The sequence below is a fragment of the Mustela erminea genome, chromosome 3 (genome assembly GCF_009829155.1).
Source record: "Mustela erminea isolate mMusErm1 chromosome 3, mMusErm1.Pri, whole genome shotgun sequence".
Classification (NCBI taxonomy): Eukaryota; Metazoa; Chordata; class Mammalia; order Carnivora; family Mustelidae; genus Mustela; species Mustela erminea.
In genome coordinates this window covers 6,236,364-6,252,442 of record NC_045616.1, presented here as the reverse complement: position 1 = coordinate 6,252,442, position 16,079 = coordinate 6,236,364, and the positions used below count along the sequence as shown (strand labels likewise).

Genomic DNA, 16,079 nt, shown 5'->3' with positions numbered 1-16,079 from the left:
AGCAGGACAGCATCCAGGGACAGCCCTGCTCTGATGGCAGAGCAGACCACAGCTGTTCTCTCTGGGCTCCTCCACCCAGAATCTGGAGATGGAACAGGGGAAATTCTGTGCAATGAATTTGGACTCTGCTCAGCACCTCTGTGTTGCTTTCAGACCTAGAAAAAAACAAGAGTCTGAGGGTCCACTTTGAGCCTAGGAAGCCATCTTCCAAGGGGAAGAAAACTCTCTGAAGCTCCATGAGCTGCCCGTCCCTCTTCTCTGGTGTCTGGACTTGATGGGTCACACAAGGGCCCATGGGAGGAGCTCGGGAGTTGAGGCTTCAAATCTTGGGCATCAGAAGCTGCCAGGGACCTGTCCTGATTGATATAAGTGCATCTGCTGGCACGTTCCTGAATATGCTGGCTCTCTTCAGCCTCTGCATTTTTGAACGACATGTCCATCTGTCTGAAACATCATTCTGTTCCAAGCACTTAGAAACCTTCCACTACCTCCTCCTTTGTACAGAATGGGTATGACCACAAGGCATCAGTAGCCCAAGAAGGCCGGGGGCCAACGTAACTGTGAACGAGAGAGATATGGTAGCTAACCAAGCCTGGGCAGATTAAGGTAACAGTAGGGTATGAGAAAGTTCAGCTTCCTCCAGCAAGGGGAGGATGTCGCGTACACTCATCTGAGAATATCGGGTAAGAACCCTATGATTTTCTACGGCCATACCACCCTGTACACATGCGATATCATCTGATCCTGGAAGCTAAGCAGGATCGGGCCTGGTTAGTACTTGGATGGAAGACTGCCTGGGAATACCAGGTGCTGTAGGCTTTGATCTCCAAGAGGGAGTTTCTTGGGATGGTGGGCTACTGCAGGCTGTGGATGCCACCTTCATGGAGATGGCACAAGCTCTCTATGAACTGGCTAAGGGAAGACTCACTATGGTAGAGTGTGGACAGCTGAGGCAGAAGGAGCATTTTGGGAATTACAAAGAACCTTACTGAGTGCCCCAGCATTGGTCATCCCAGATGTTACCAAGCCCTTCCACTTGTATGTGGATGGAAAGGCAGGGATGACTAAAGGAGTTTTGACTCAGACTCTGGGGCCTTGGTGAAGGCCAGTGGCCTATCTTAGCAAGAAACTAGATCCAGTAGCAGCTGGGTTCCCCCCTTGCTTCTGCATAATTGCTGCCATGGCTCTCCTGGTCAAGGATGCATGAAAATTGACTCTTGGTGAAAATCTCAATTTGACCACCACCCACGTTATTGAGGGCCTTCTCCAGACTCCACCAGACCGGTGGATAACAAATGCCTGAGTGACGGGGTATCAGGCCCTCCTCCTCAACAAACCAAAAGTGATCTTCCTGCCCCCAGAGGTGCTAAATCCAGCCACGTTGCTACCAGAGGTGCTGGCTGACCACCCACATGACTATGGGAAGGTCCTAACCCAAGTGATGGGAATAAGGCCGGATCTCAGAGACATTCCTCTCCCGGATGCAGAAATGACTCTGTTCACAGAAGGGAGTACTTACATGGCCAGTGGAAAGAGGTATTCAGGGGCTGCAATGGTTTCTCCTGAGCAGGGACTCTGGACGACAGCCCTGCCACACAGGACCTCGGCAGAAAAGCGAAGCTGATTGCATTCACCAAGGCTCTACAGATGGCCAAGGCCGTGGGCACTAATTGGAAACTACAGTGTGCCTACTGGCCTCAGAGTTCTGAGAAAGGAGAGAGAATGAACCAGACTCTCAAAGAGACCTTGACAAAGTTAATTCTGGAGCCTGGCGGTGGATGGATGGATCTCCTTCCTTTTGCTCTCCTCAGGGTGCGATGTACACTCTATTTAAACAAGGTGACCCCATTCAAAATAATGTTTGGGAGGACCCCCCTCGCTCTGTCCTCGGGTACAGGAGGTTGCCCTAGCAGAAATGACTGATCAGTCTATACTCCAGTCACTGCAGGCATTACAGTCTGTCTTAAAAAGAACTCACACAGGGATCCAAACTGCCCACACTGGGACAGAGACAGTGGTGGAACCACATCCCAGGGTCTTGATCTGGATACGTCACTATCAAGTGGGGAACTTGGAGCCTTGCTGGAAGGGACCATTTACTGTTATCCTAACCACCCCCACAGCAGTAAAAGTAGAAGGCATTAGGGTCTGGGTTCATGCGGGTCACGTCAAATGAGCCGAGAGTAAGGATGACCCCCAGAGATGGGAACTGCAGCCGACAGACCCCGCTGACCATGGACTAAAACAAATTGTAAGTTTATTATTGTTGTACTAAAGAAAATTGGAGCAACAAAATGTTAGTCTTATATGCTCAATATAAGATAGGACTATCTGAAAAGTCAAGGATTTGACTAATCTCCAAAGAAAAGGGGGGGAATGTAAGGGCCTGCCCCTCCCAGAGGAACTTGCTTGTGGACCCCGGATGTAGGGGAGTGGCAGGCCAGGTGGAGATGTCCAAACGGTGGGGGACGTGTATATCCACTAGGGTGAATTGAGATCGGATTGGCCACCTGTGGAGGGGCGGGTCTCAACCAACCCCATAAAGGTTGGTGTGCGAGGCTGTCAGGGGAGCAGAAGATCTGTCTGCTTCAGGAGCAGAAGGAAGAGTCTGCAGGAGCGGAAGAGTCTGTGGGAGGGAAGAGTCAGAGGAGCAGAAGAGCTGTAACAGCTCTTGTAAGAGCTATAACCATCGCCAGCAGTCCTGCCACCGGCGGTCCCTCCTTTGGCAGTCTCCAGCCACCTGCAGCCTCCAGCCGCCTGCAGCCCCGCCTCTGGCGGCCCCAAGCCACCTACAGCCTACAGCCACCTGCGATCCAGCCTCCGGAGGTCCCACCTCTGGCGGCCCGAGCCGCCACCTGCAGCCTCCTGACGCCTGCAGCCCCTGGACGCCAGCTGTCCCAAGACGCCAGTGGTCCAGAGGTCAGTGGTCCTGATGCCTGCAGCCCCTGGACGCCAGCAGTCCAGAGACACCAGCGGTCCAGCGGTCCCGCGGTCAGCGGTCCAACTCCTGCAGCCCCTAGATACCAGCGGTCCCAAGACGCCAGTTGTCCAGTGGTCAGCGGTCCTGACGCCAGCAGCCCCTGGACGCCAGTGGTCCCGAGACACCAGCGGTCCAGTGGTCCAACAGTCAGCGGTCCCGACGCCTGCAGCCCCTGGACACCAGTGGTCCCGAGACGCCAGCGGTCCAGCGGTCAGCGGTCGCGAGAGGTCAGCGGTCCAGCAGTCAGTGGTCCCCAGACGCGAGCGGTCCAGCAGTCAGCGGTCCTGATGCCTGCAGCCCCAAGGCACCAACGGTCTGAGACACCAGCGGTCCTGAGATCCCAATGGTCCCTAGCCGCCAGCAGCCTCGCCACAAAATGCCTCGCCACCCCGAGCCCTGTGTGGCCTTGTCTGCAGTGATGGCCTCCTCTGTGTGGCAGACTTGTCAGAGTGGCATTGTGGGGAGCAGAGTCTGTCATCCGGGTTGTCCTCCTTGTCATAATCACTGTCATCATTGTCTCTTCATCGTCGGGAATGGCCTTGTCCGGGAAGCGGTCTTGTCCAGAATGGCCTCTTCTTGGGAGCAGCCTTGTCTGGGGAGCAACCTCATCGAGCAGTGGCCTCATCCCGGGAGTGGCCTTGTCTGGAGTGGCATCTTCTTGGGAGTGGCTCCAGTCATGGAGCGGCCTCATCTGTGGAGCACCCTCATCTAGAGCAGCCTCCTCCAGAGCGGCCTTCTTGGGAGTGACCTCGTTGGGATCATTGTCGTCGCCTTTTCGTAAGATAACCCTGACCGGTCAGTTTGATTCTTGATGCTTGGCGCGAAATAAAGTTTTGCTTGACCTTCACTTTGTATCAGTCTCGTTCCTTTCATCACGGACCCTAACATTTGCAATCTTTAGATAAGCTATCTAGCTGATCTCCTGCTACCTGAAGTAGTCTCAGCCTGCTACTTCTCCACCATCTTGACTCCTCTCTCCAACAATTCTTATATATATATATATATATATATATATATATATATATATATGTATATATATGTATATATGTATATATATGTATATATATATGTATATATATATATTCATGCTTCAGCATTTTTAATTGACTTCAACCATTTTATTATATCTAAACTTTGTTATCCTCAATATACTCATACTTTGATCGAAGTGTGATTTCATTAAATATTTTATTTCTTTAGTTATTTTAAGATAATAAATTGAATTAGTTAAACCTTCATTGGCATGGAATAAAAATAGTTTATCATCATAAAATTAATAGAAATAACAATAAAAGTAAACATGAAATGTCTTTCATTAATTAATTACTTTGTTCATTTTGCTTAACACTTCACTTTCATATTCTTATTTTAATGATTACAATAACCTGATGAGGTATAACCTGATGAGGTATATGCAGTGTTCCCACTTTTGAAAAAGGGAGTTAAATGTATTGACACAAAACTTCATGGTTCTCTTTCACGGAGATCTTAATTCAGTTGTCTGATTTTAGACAGCTTGCAGTTAGGAAAGGGCAGTTGTGAAAGGAGGACTGGGCATTCACAACATCCCTCATAGACACAACACACAAACCCATGCGACTTAAACATCTTTCCCTTCTTAAAGAACAGGATATTGTCAGTGAAGCCCCTAGGTTGGGTTTAAATAGGTAAGAATTTCTAAGGGAAATTGTGTTTACATTGGAACATGAATTCTGACACCAGAACTTCAGGACTTGAATCCTTGGTTAAGTCAGATAACTTGGGTATGTTGTCTGATCTTGTAGGACCACATATATTTTCAGTGATAATTAACAACTGTAAGATGATAACCAATTCTAGACACTTTAAATCTTCTCTGATATTCAAAAAATATTCATTAATATAGCTGTCATCATAATTATATGTAAGACCAGTAAATTAACTGTTTTGTTATGTTTACTTTTATATTTAGTTTATTATCATTTAATTGACTTATGAACCTATCAAGAATAAAAATAAGTATTATTACTTATAAAAACAACTTCATCTTTTTATGTATCTTTCCATAGTAGGCTGTATGCGAGATAAGTAGGTTCATTCATTCACTCTGGAAACATCCAGGAGACTGTCAATGCTGCAGTAATGAAATTGCCCTAGTGGCCTTCCTTGAACTTCTGATATAAGAGACAGGCCATGCACAGTTCCTTTAACCGACAGTGTGCTCTCAGGGCCCCCAAAATGGGTATAAAATATGCTCAGAAGAAAGTGTGTAATGGGAAAGCGTTCAGAAATGTAGGCCTTTTTTTTTAACAAATTTTTCATCTCACTTTATTCAATCAATCTGAAATACATAAGTCTGAATTTATTCAATCTGAACTCCCTTCTCCCTTTCACACCAGGATTTTTTCTACAGTAGATAAAGAATGCTTGTCTGTCCCAGTGTCCCCACTCTACTTCACACAAATGATTTCTTCATGTTCTCTTGCCAGCTCTCCTCTGAAAACACAAGAGACTTATGTCACCCATCAGAGGATGGCTACTTTAACCTCCAGAAGCTACATGATACAGGACTTGACCTTGGTAGGTGTCCTCCCTTCTTCTTTTGTCCTTCCAAATGATTTATCCCATGCATACTGGCAAACTCTCAGCCGCTTTGAAGCAAATTCCAGTATGGGGCATAACCCCATGCCTCTCGGTCATCCTGGTCATCTGTGACATTGCAACAGACACACAAATGGTGTTAGCAATTGCTTGGCACCAATAAGAAAGGGCTTGCTAGTATCTTGTGGGAAGCCAGTCAGACAAGTGTGTTAGATGTGAAAGAACTCACCAATGTTCTGTCCTATGTAGTGTGAAATTGGTAAAGTTTAATGAAGCCAGAGAAGAAGACCTTTGGGAGACATTGGAGGCCAGGTCAGGAAAGGATCAGCAGGTCACATTCAAAGTATGTAGAGCAAACATAAACTTAGTGAAGCTTTAGATGATACAGGATACACTGACAGAGTTACCCAATTCTACACAAGAAAGATAAGAAAGAAGGAAGAATATTTTTACATCAAGCCCTAGATATGGGAAGGCTTCAAAGACCTTAGAAATGGTGGGAATGACTGTTTATGTGTAAGAAAAAATACATGTTTGGAAAAGATGCAGGAAAGGCAATGTCATGGAAATATAAATAGTTTCAATGGAAATGGGAACTAGAGATAAATTCCCAAAAACAAAGTTTTTGTTTTTCTTTGTTTGTTTGTTTAGTTATTTTACTATTTTTAATGCAAATTTAATAGAATTTGCATATTGTGTAACCTAGAAGATTATCTGCATACTCAAAACAGTGCTCCAGAAAGAATAAACTTGACTACACAAAAGATCTATTCATAAAGGAAGATATTGAAGGCAGACATTTATTTGAATTATTATTACAATGTTGTATAATCTTTTGTACTTCTATGTCATAAAACCATGTGTTAGGCATTTTGAATAAAACACACTGGATTTATCCTAGATCCATTATACCCAAAATATATGACCCAATATGAATGTTAAGGATAGCAATAACATCTCACAGGACAGCCTCTTGCCTTTTCCCTTTCCAAATTATACTTTTGAAAATTTGGTGAGTTATTTTTCATTAATATTCACATATTATCATGATGAATATATTGCCTGGTAACTGATACGTTTTGTTCCTAAATTCCTGGGTTTTATTTTCTGTACAGCTCTTGCAGAAAGAATCAGGACCACACATCATTACATATAGGTGAAACTCACAGAATAAAAATTAGAAGAGTGTGAGATTCCAGTCCCAAAACACTTCCATTGTCATTTTCTGAAATTTACTTCATTAGCCACACTCTTCTGACTTCTAGAAAAGCTGTGAAGTGTGTGATTCTGTGTAGATGGTACTAAACCCATACAGATAAAGACATTCTACTGACATAGGACAGAATAGATGTTTAGAATGACCACGACAACACATGGAATGTAGCAGCAAGAGGAGGAATAACCAAAGGTGTGGCGTTTATGTAGGGAGAGAAGGTAGGACAATAGTGATTTTTATATGGAAGAGTGCAGAGATAAAGGAAATTTGGGATAATTTTTTTTTTCTGATTTCTGGCTTGGGCTATTATAAATTGTGGTACCAATTCTACCACATGCTTCAGGGGACTTTGGAAGTTTCTTTTTAGGCATGATGAATTTGATATCACTGAAACAATCCTCACAAGAATCCCTTACACTGACATGACAGCAAGAACAAATATATATAAGGTAGCCATGAAATGATTTTTTTGGTGGATGATTTGGTGTCCTGAAAGGTCAAAAGGACAAAAAATAGTTAATTATAATGTCAAGTGTCCAGTAGATATGCAACTTTGAGTAACTCAGCTGATGTTTTTTATAATAAGGACCATTACTTTGCTCTCTCACACATGCCTGTATGTGTGTATATGGGTGGGAAGCAAACCACACATTGTCATTCAACATACTGCATTTCCTTTTCCCTCAGAGAACCTCAGGGAGCAATTTCACCAAGCACCTAGTGCACAATATACTTCTGATTCAAAGCATTGAATTGCATTTCTTAACTCATTTATATACTCTCATATCCTGAATCTTTCTTTCTCTCTATATATATTATCTATAAATAAATAATCATAAAACAATGAAATTAATAATAAACAATGATAGAAATACTAATATAGTAATTTTAGAAAGAATAATAATCACAACAACAGTAATAATCATTACTTCTGTGTAACTACTAAGTGTTAAGCTTTGTTTTATGGGTGTGTGTGTGTGTGTGTGTGTGTGTGTGTGTTATAATGTGTTGCTTCACTTACTTGTCAAAACAGCCTTTTGAGGCAAGTACCATTATCTTCCTGATTTGATAAATACTAATTTTAGATAGAATTTTGTGTCTAATCTATGTGTTCTATTACAATAAGACATAATATGGAGAACCTAGATGTCCATTAACAGATGAATGGATTAAGAAGATACACACACACACACACACACACACACACACACACACACAATGGAATACTATGCAGCCATCAAAAATGAAATCTTGCCTTTTGCAACAATGTGGATGGAACAAGAGGATATTATGCTGAGTGAAATAAATCAATCAGAGAAAAACAATCATCATATAATCTCCCTGATATGAAGAATTTGAGAGGCTACATGATGAATGTAGGGGGGAAGGAAGGAAAAAATGAAACAAGATGGGATCAGGATGGGGACAAACCATAAGAGACTCTCAATCTCACAAAACAAACTGAGGGTTGTTGGGGGGAGGGGGGAGCGAGAGGGTGGTTGGGTTATGCAAATTGGGGAGGATATGTGCTATGGTGAGTGCTGTGAAGTGTATAAACCTGGTGATTCAGCTCTGGTACAGAGCTGTACCCCTGGGGCTAATAATACATTATATGTTAATAAAAATTAAAAAATAATAAAGGACATAATATGGAAAAAATAAATATGTTTTTATATATATATATATATATATATAATGATTTTATTTATTTGACAGAGATCACAAGTAGGCAGAGAGGCAGGCAGAGAGAGAGAGGGAGGGAAGCAAGCTCCCTGCTGAACAGAGAGCCCAATACAGGGCCTGATCCCATGATGCTGGGATCATGATCTGAGCCAAAGGCAGAGGCTTTAACCCACTGAGCCACCCAGGTGCCCCAATATATAGTATTTTAAAGAAACTGTATTTGCATTACATTTTCTATTTTATTTCTTCAAATTGCATAAGTTTTTAGCTTATATTTCTACTTTCTTAATATAATTATTTGGATCAGTAGCATACCCAACCCTAGGCAAAGTAATGTCTAGCATACATTTATGATATGCATTTTCCATGTCAATTTCTTCAAATAAATAATGATTTTATTCCATCCATATTTAGAGAAATCCATTGCCAGACTTCTGCTTATTCTATGAAATTCTATAAAACTGAATTCTCAGTAGCTACATCTTAGTTGGAATCATTTGCTCATCATTATGGAAATCTAACATTTGATATTTTTTAAAAGATTTTTTTATTTATTTGACAGAAAGAGCAAGAGACACAAGCAGGCAGAGCAGCAGAGGGAGAGGGAGAATCAGGCTCCCCACTGAGCAGAGAGCCAAACGCAGGGCTAGATCCCAGGATCCTGAGATCATAACCTGAGCCAAAGGCAGTCAATTAAACAAATGAGCCACCCAGGCACCCCTGACGTTTGAATTTTTATCATAGACTGTATAATTACTATATCAATTGGGTCATTGATGTTTTAGTTCTTTAGAATATATCTAGAAATAAAAGTAGCATTGTATTTTAGTGTAATTTATAAGTGCATACTTAATGTTCCTCAGGATTACTGTATCAATTACTTTTTAAAATAAACATTTTGCAGGAAGAAATGATTTGCTGCATTTGTCTTTTATTTTACAGTTGAAATTTTAATATATAGATGTATGGGATGGGTACCTCAGTGGCTCACTGAGTTAAACATCTGTCTTTGGCTAAGGTCATGATCTCAGGGTAATGGGATTTAGCCCTGCATTGGGCTCTCTGCTCAGCAGGGAGCCTGCATCTCCCTGTCCCTCTATGTCCATCTCTCTTTCTGAAAAATAAATAAATAAATAAATAAATAAAATCTTTAAAAAGATTAGGGGAGAATTATATAAATAATTAAATAAATGTAAAATTTTACTGGTATTATTGGATAAATTATTTCTATTTAAATGTAAATTTCCCTCATATAAATTTAAAGAATCATACTGAATGATTTATTTTCATACTTAATAACTTTTTTACAGATTTTATTTATTTATTTATTTGTCAGAGAGAGAGAGAGAGAGCACCAGGAGGAAGAGTGGCAGACAGAGGCAGAGAGAGAAGCAGGCAGAGGAGAAGCAAGGAGTTCGATGTGGGACTTGATCCCAGGACCCTGAGATCAGAACCTTTGCCAAAGGCAGGGGAGTAACCTAATGAACCACCCAGGTGTCCCCATACTGCAAGATTTCATAGAGAAATTAAAAATATACTTTGGATCTAGTTAAATCAAAATTAATAGATACATAGCTCATTTTGAAAATCTTGATAATTGTAAAATAGTAAAGATTATTTGAACATTCACTGAATAATGCAATGAAAACCTATCTTTTACCTGAGAGGAAAGATTGAGATATAACAGTGTTAACTTCTAGGTGATAGGAGGGTGTAAACTGAATGTTACATCCCCTTAAATTTAGCATTATTAAACAAAGAATATTTGATGCTATGTGGAAAGAATAAGTTTTTTTTTTGATAAAGGTTATACATATTTGGAAGTGTTTACATGATATGTATCATGTGTTTCCTCAGTTTTCAACTTAGTGTTAGGAAACTCACCGCTAGAGCATACCATTTTGGATTCAAAAATATATTTCATTGAACATTGTGGATGGCATAGAAGATGTACTTTTATCCATTATTCTAGCATCATGGGAGGATATTCTAGGTTCCTGATTAACTGGTTAGGTAAAAAGTCCTAAAGAATGGCTGCAGGGGTGCCTGGGCGGCTCAGTGGGTTAATGCCTCTGCCTTCAGCTCAGGTTATGATCCCAGGGTCCTGGGATTCAGCCCCACACCGGGTTATCTGCTCAGCAGGGAGCTTGCTTACTCCTCGTTCTCTGCTTGCCTCTCTGCCTACTTGTGATCTCTGTCTGTCAAATAAATAAATAAATCTTAAAAAAAAAGAATGGTTGCAGATGTCCCTGAACTTTATGAAAGTGGAAAAAACCTAGTAGATGTAAAATGATGAAGAAATTATGGAGTTAAAAATAATTATGAAGGCCTTTAATATCTGAAAACAAAAATATAAACATTCTTGTGGTGAGAGGACGAACTCTTATAAACAAGAAAATTGATGTATTGTAGAAAATTATTGATATCAGAGTCCATAGTTAAAATTCCCTTAATAAGAATTTATTGAGAACACACAACAGGCCAGAGTCTGCTATGTAATGGGGATTCCATAGAAAATAGACATTACCCATCCTTCCTTAAAATAAATAGGGTATGGATTTTTTTAAATAAGAATGAATGTAACAAAGTAAAACATTAATTTGAAAAAGAAAATGAGAATGAAAAAATTATGATGATGATGATGATATTTTTGGCCGTGGGAAAAAGTCAATGACTTTAGATAATGATATATTGAATCTGAGTTTTCAGTAATATTCACAGATTTTAGAGAATTACTTACCAGCTCTTGGAAGACATCACTGCCCTTAAATCTCAAATTATATCCATACCAAATTTTACTGAGTTGTAGGTCAAACCAGGAAATACAGAACTACTTAAACATGCATATATCTGCAACTTCATTCAAATGTTAATCTTTAAATATTCCTAACATTATTGCAAAACAGTGTTCACATTCCAGGGTATCAAAATACAATTAGTTTTATTTCATAATAAAGAATCTTGATTTCAGTAAAATAAAATAAAAAAGAAAAAGAAAAATTATTTGTATTTTATCCGGGACATATTTGCACATTTGGATCCCTAAACTGAAAACCAAAACAGATTTCATTTATAAAATTACAACTTATGAGTAGTACTAAAAGATAATAAATGACTTGTTTTATGTTATTTATTTTTCATGATCTGCAGCAGTGTTTTCCTGAATTGTACTTGTGTGTGTGTGTGTGTGTGTGTGTGTGTCTGTAAGTATGTAAGTGTGTATATCTATTTATTGAGGGATAAATCATACATATGCAGTATGTGCACATAATAGGAAAGGAAGGGAACAGTTAAAAAGCCACTATCCACATATAAATATTATTATTTAGGAAAAAACTATGATTTCCTATATAAAGTATTGATAAAGCCTAATTCAATTTCTATAATTTAATAAACCTGACCAATGTAAAATATAGTCATATTTTAATGAATGAAATTTTGATTTTAATACTCCTATTCAAATTATAGATGGACATTATGATGATTTTACAGCATTTTACTACTTATTACTTTAGAAAGATTTAGAAATAATACCTTTCATTTTTTAAGCTTTATACAAACAAAAAATGAGACAGAAAAGTGATTTCCATAAACTATTAATTTATTCATGCATTTAAAATATATTACTGAGTAACCATTATGAACCAGGCATTATTTTAGTCATTTGGTTTACACAGGGGTCAAAACAAGAATTTCCACTTGTGAAGATCAAGTTCCAGTCAGTGAGAATTCCAATAAATAATAAATATAGCTCATAAGTTTATTTTACATGTAAAGGATGGAAAGTTATTTGCAAGATACATCAAAGGATAGGACAATAGTTTAGGGGAGGGGATAATGAGATTTTAAGTACGCTGTTCAGGGGTTGGTCTCTTTTAAATGGTGACATTTGACAAAACACTGAATTTGACTTATCAATATGGAAATAAGACTCTGAGATTACATGGAGCTAACAGCTTACTTGATATACCGAATATCATCAGTTGATTCAAACAAATAAATAGCCATGTTGTAAAACAAGCCCATTTCAAAAGTTGGTTGAGAATCTATTCATTTTAATTGCAAAATATGCATCACTCTCATTTTATTATGTTTCTAAATATAAATGAGTTTGAGATTTGCACTACTACTGCATTTTAGCTTTTTTTTTCTAATTTAGGGGGAAAAATGTGTTATTCATGATGGAACATGAGAATCACAGTTCCACCAGTGATTTCATTCTTTTAGGATTCTTTTCTTCTTTGCATTCAAGTCCAGTTTTCTTCTCCTTTATATTAATCATTTTTTTATTATGGCTATTACATAAAACACAGTCATGATCCTCCTTATCCACAGGAACTCAAGACTCCACACTCCAATGTATTTCCTGCTCAGACATCTGTCATGGACATTTTGCATATTTCCAATATTATTCCAAAAATGTCAGGCAGCAGAACTATTTCATTTGCAGGTTGTGGCTTCGAGATATTTCTATCCCTCACCCTCCTGGGTGGTCAGTGTCTTCTCCTGGAAGCAATGACTTATGACTGCTATGTAGTCATCTGTTATCTACTGCATTATCCAATTTTTATGAGTGACTATGCCTGTATCCTCATGGCTGGAGGGTCCTGACTTGTTGGCACTGTCAACTCCATAGTCCTCACAGCTTATGCCACCTACTTTCCCTCCTGTGACTCAAGTCATCAATTACCTTTTCTGTGAAGTATCTGCCATGTTGAAGTCCTGTGTGGACACAATGAGGAGCTTATGTAAGTGCCACATTTTTTCTGTTTACCCCTGTCTTCTTAATCTTTGCTTCTTATGTCCAAATTCTCCTTACTATCCTTCAAATGAAATCATCAGAAGCACCGTAAAAGTAATTTTCTACCTGTTCCTTCCACATGATTTTGGTCACAATGTACTATGGGTCATTTATTTTCACATACATGAGACCCAAATCATACCACATTTGTCGCAGCCAGCATGACAAATCGACCAGGAATGTGAGGGTAAGAGGATGGTGAAAAGAAATTAAGAGACAAAGAGATGGGGGCAGGAGGAGCACCAAGGAGGATGTCTATCCAATAGTGCCAAAGTTTATTTTGCAGAGTTCTGATTTATACCACACAGTAAGGTAATCACCTCCTGTACATCTGGTGTTAGTTTCTATTTTGGCCTGAGAGTAGCTGGCCATGCAGAGATATCAGACAGCCTGGACCTTCGTGGTTTGGACACTTGGGCCATAACTCAATATTCACAAAACACAGGAGCCTTATTAGCTTAGTCTTGAGACAGCAGCTGCAATGGCAACAAGCCAAATCTCACAATGTTCTCATAACAATCACCAGGGAGACACGGTAGCACTCTAGCTTGCCACCTGTGAAGGTCCTCGGTTGAAGAGGTTCCCAAGAACTGTTGCTCTATTGGGTTGACCCTTTCTAGGCGGGAGGCCCCCAACACACATTCTAGGCCAGGACAAATATTTAGCAATATTCTATATCATCCTCACATGCACACTGAACCTTATCATCTATAGCTTTAGGAATAAATATGTTCTGGAGGTAATGAGAAATATGCTCTAAAATAACTTTCTCCATTAAAGATAATAAGAAAAATTCTTGAGTTTTCTAAATATTCAATACTTAATGTTATCCATTATTTGTATGTCTGGAAAGAAAATCAATGTTTGTATCCATTAAGAGTGGAAAGTGGATATTCCCAAAACCCTGCTGATAATAAACAAATTTTATAGGCATTTGCTTTATAAATACATACATCTAAAAATGTATTTTTCCTTCCTACTAAAATTCTAAGTAGCTTTAAAAATAGACTTTTACACTACAGTAACATTTTATGGTATCTATTTATCTTTTTTATCTTATTAAACAGTAAAAATTATAATGCCAATATTGCAACAGTTGTCAAAAATTCATAAAAAAATATATGCAAAGTGGGTGTAGGTGTGAAAAACGCAAAAACTTCTATTTATAAGATACATAAGTTAGGGGCACCTGGGTGGCTCAGTGGGTTAAAGCCTCTGCTTTCGGCTCAGGTCATGATCCCAGGGTCCTGGGATCGAGCCCCGCATCGGGCTCTCTGCTCAGCGGGGAGCCTGCTTCCTCCTCTCTCTGAATGCCTCTCTGCCTACTTGTGATCTCTGTCTGTCAAATAAATAAATAAAATCTTAAAAAAAAGATACATAAGTTAAAAATACGTAAGTACTGCAATATAATTAACATCATGATAACTATAGTTAATAATGTCCTATTGTATATAAAGAAGTTAGTAAAAGGTTAGGTTTTAGAAGTTCTCATGGTAAGAATATAAATTGTAACTATGAATGGTGATAGGTCATAACGAAATATTGTGAAAATCATTTTACAATATGTAAATATATCAAAATTTTCTGCGGTAAACCAAAGAATGGTACAATTAAATCAATTGTATTTCAGTAGAACAGAAAAAAAAATCAATGAATGTATCTTTATTACTTAATATTTAACTGTGCATTATTTATATTATTAAATATGTATTTAATATAGTAATTCATTTTGTAATACATTCAACATACTCCATGCATTGAACACTAGTTAGTTAATAATATTCCTAAGAATAACATTCATTAAAAGGTATTTAATAAAGCATTCAGTTTTATTAGTGTGGGTTCTAAATAGTGTAAACACTTCATTTTTGAAATCCACAATCCACATTTTCTGGAACAATGATATGAGCAAGTACTGCATGTGATAATTGCCATACATCAACTGCATCCTTGCCCTAGTACTCTTGTATCTTTTATTTATGTTTTTATTGTGAGTATCTGAGCAGGAGGGCTACACTTCTGTACAGTGAAAGTGATGTAGAGAAGGAGGAAAAACAGTCTAGCAGGCAGAGGCAATTTCTATTCTTGCTCCCTTTCAAGCTTAATTTAAAAGGAGTTTGGGAAACAGAATATCAGAAATATATTAAACCTCAAACCAATGGAACTTCATGCATCACTCTGTCCTCACTTGCAAGTTTTTAAAAATTAACCATGAGAGACTATGGACTCTGAGAAACAAACTTAGGGTTTTGGAGGTGAGAGAGGTGAGTGGTTAGGTGAACCTGGTGGTTGGTCATGATCTCAGGGTCCTGGGATCGAGTCCCGCATCGGGCTCTCTGCTCAGCAGGGAGCCTGCTTCCCTCTCTCTCTCTCTGCCTGCCTCTCCATCTACTTGTGATTTCTCTCTGTCAAATAAATAAATAAAATCTAAAAAAAAAAATCAAAAGCTTTTGCACAGCAAAGGAAACAGGCAAAAAAAACAAAGAGGCAACCCACGGAATGGGAGAATATATTTGCAAATGACAGTACAGACAAAAGGTTGATATACAGGATCTATAATGAACTCCTCAAACTCAACACACATGAAACAGGCAAACATATCAAAACATGGGCAGAAGATATGAACAGACACTTCTCCAATCAAGACATACAAATGGCTATCAGACACATGAAAAAATGTTCATCATCACTAGTCCTCAGGGACATTCAAATTAAAACCACATTGAGATATCACCTTACACCAGTTAGAATGGCCAAAATTAACAAGACAGAAAACAACATGTGTTGGAGAGGATGTGGAGAAAGGGGAACCCTCTTAC

The 16,079-nt window shown here is 39.1% G+C and overlaps 2 pseudogenes; both read left to right on the top strand.

Moving 5' to 3' along the window:
* Window positions 1-700: 700 nt before the first annotated feature.
* On the top strand, window positions 701-819 carry LOC116587386 (annotated as a pseudogene).
* Window positions 820-12,640: 11,821 nt separating this feature from the next.
* LOC116585532 lies at window positions 12,641-14,038 on the top strand (annotated as a pseudogene).
* The last annotated feature ends 2,041 nt before the right edge of the window (window positions 14,039-16,079 follow it).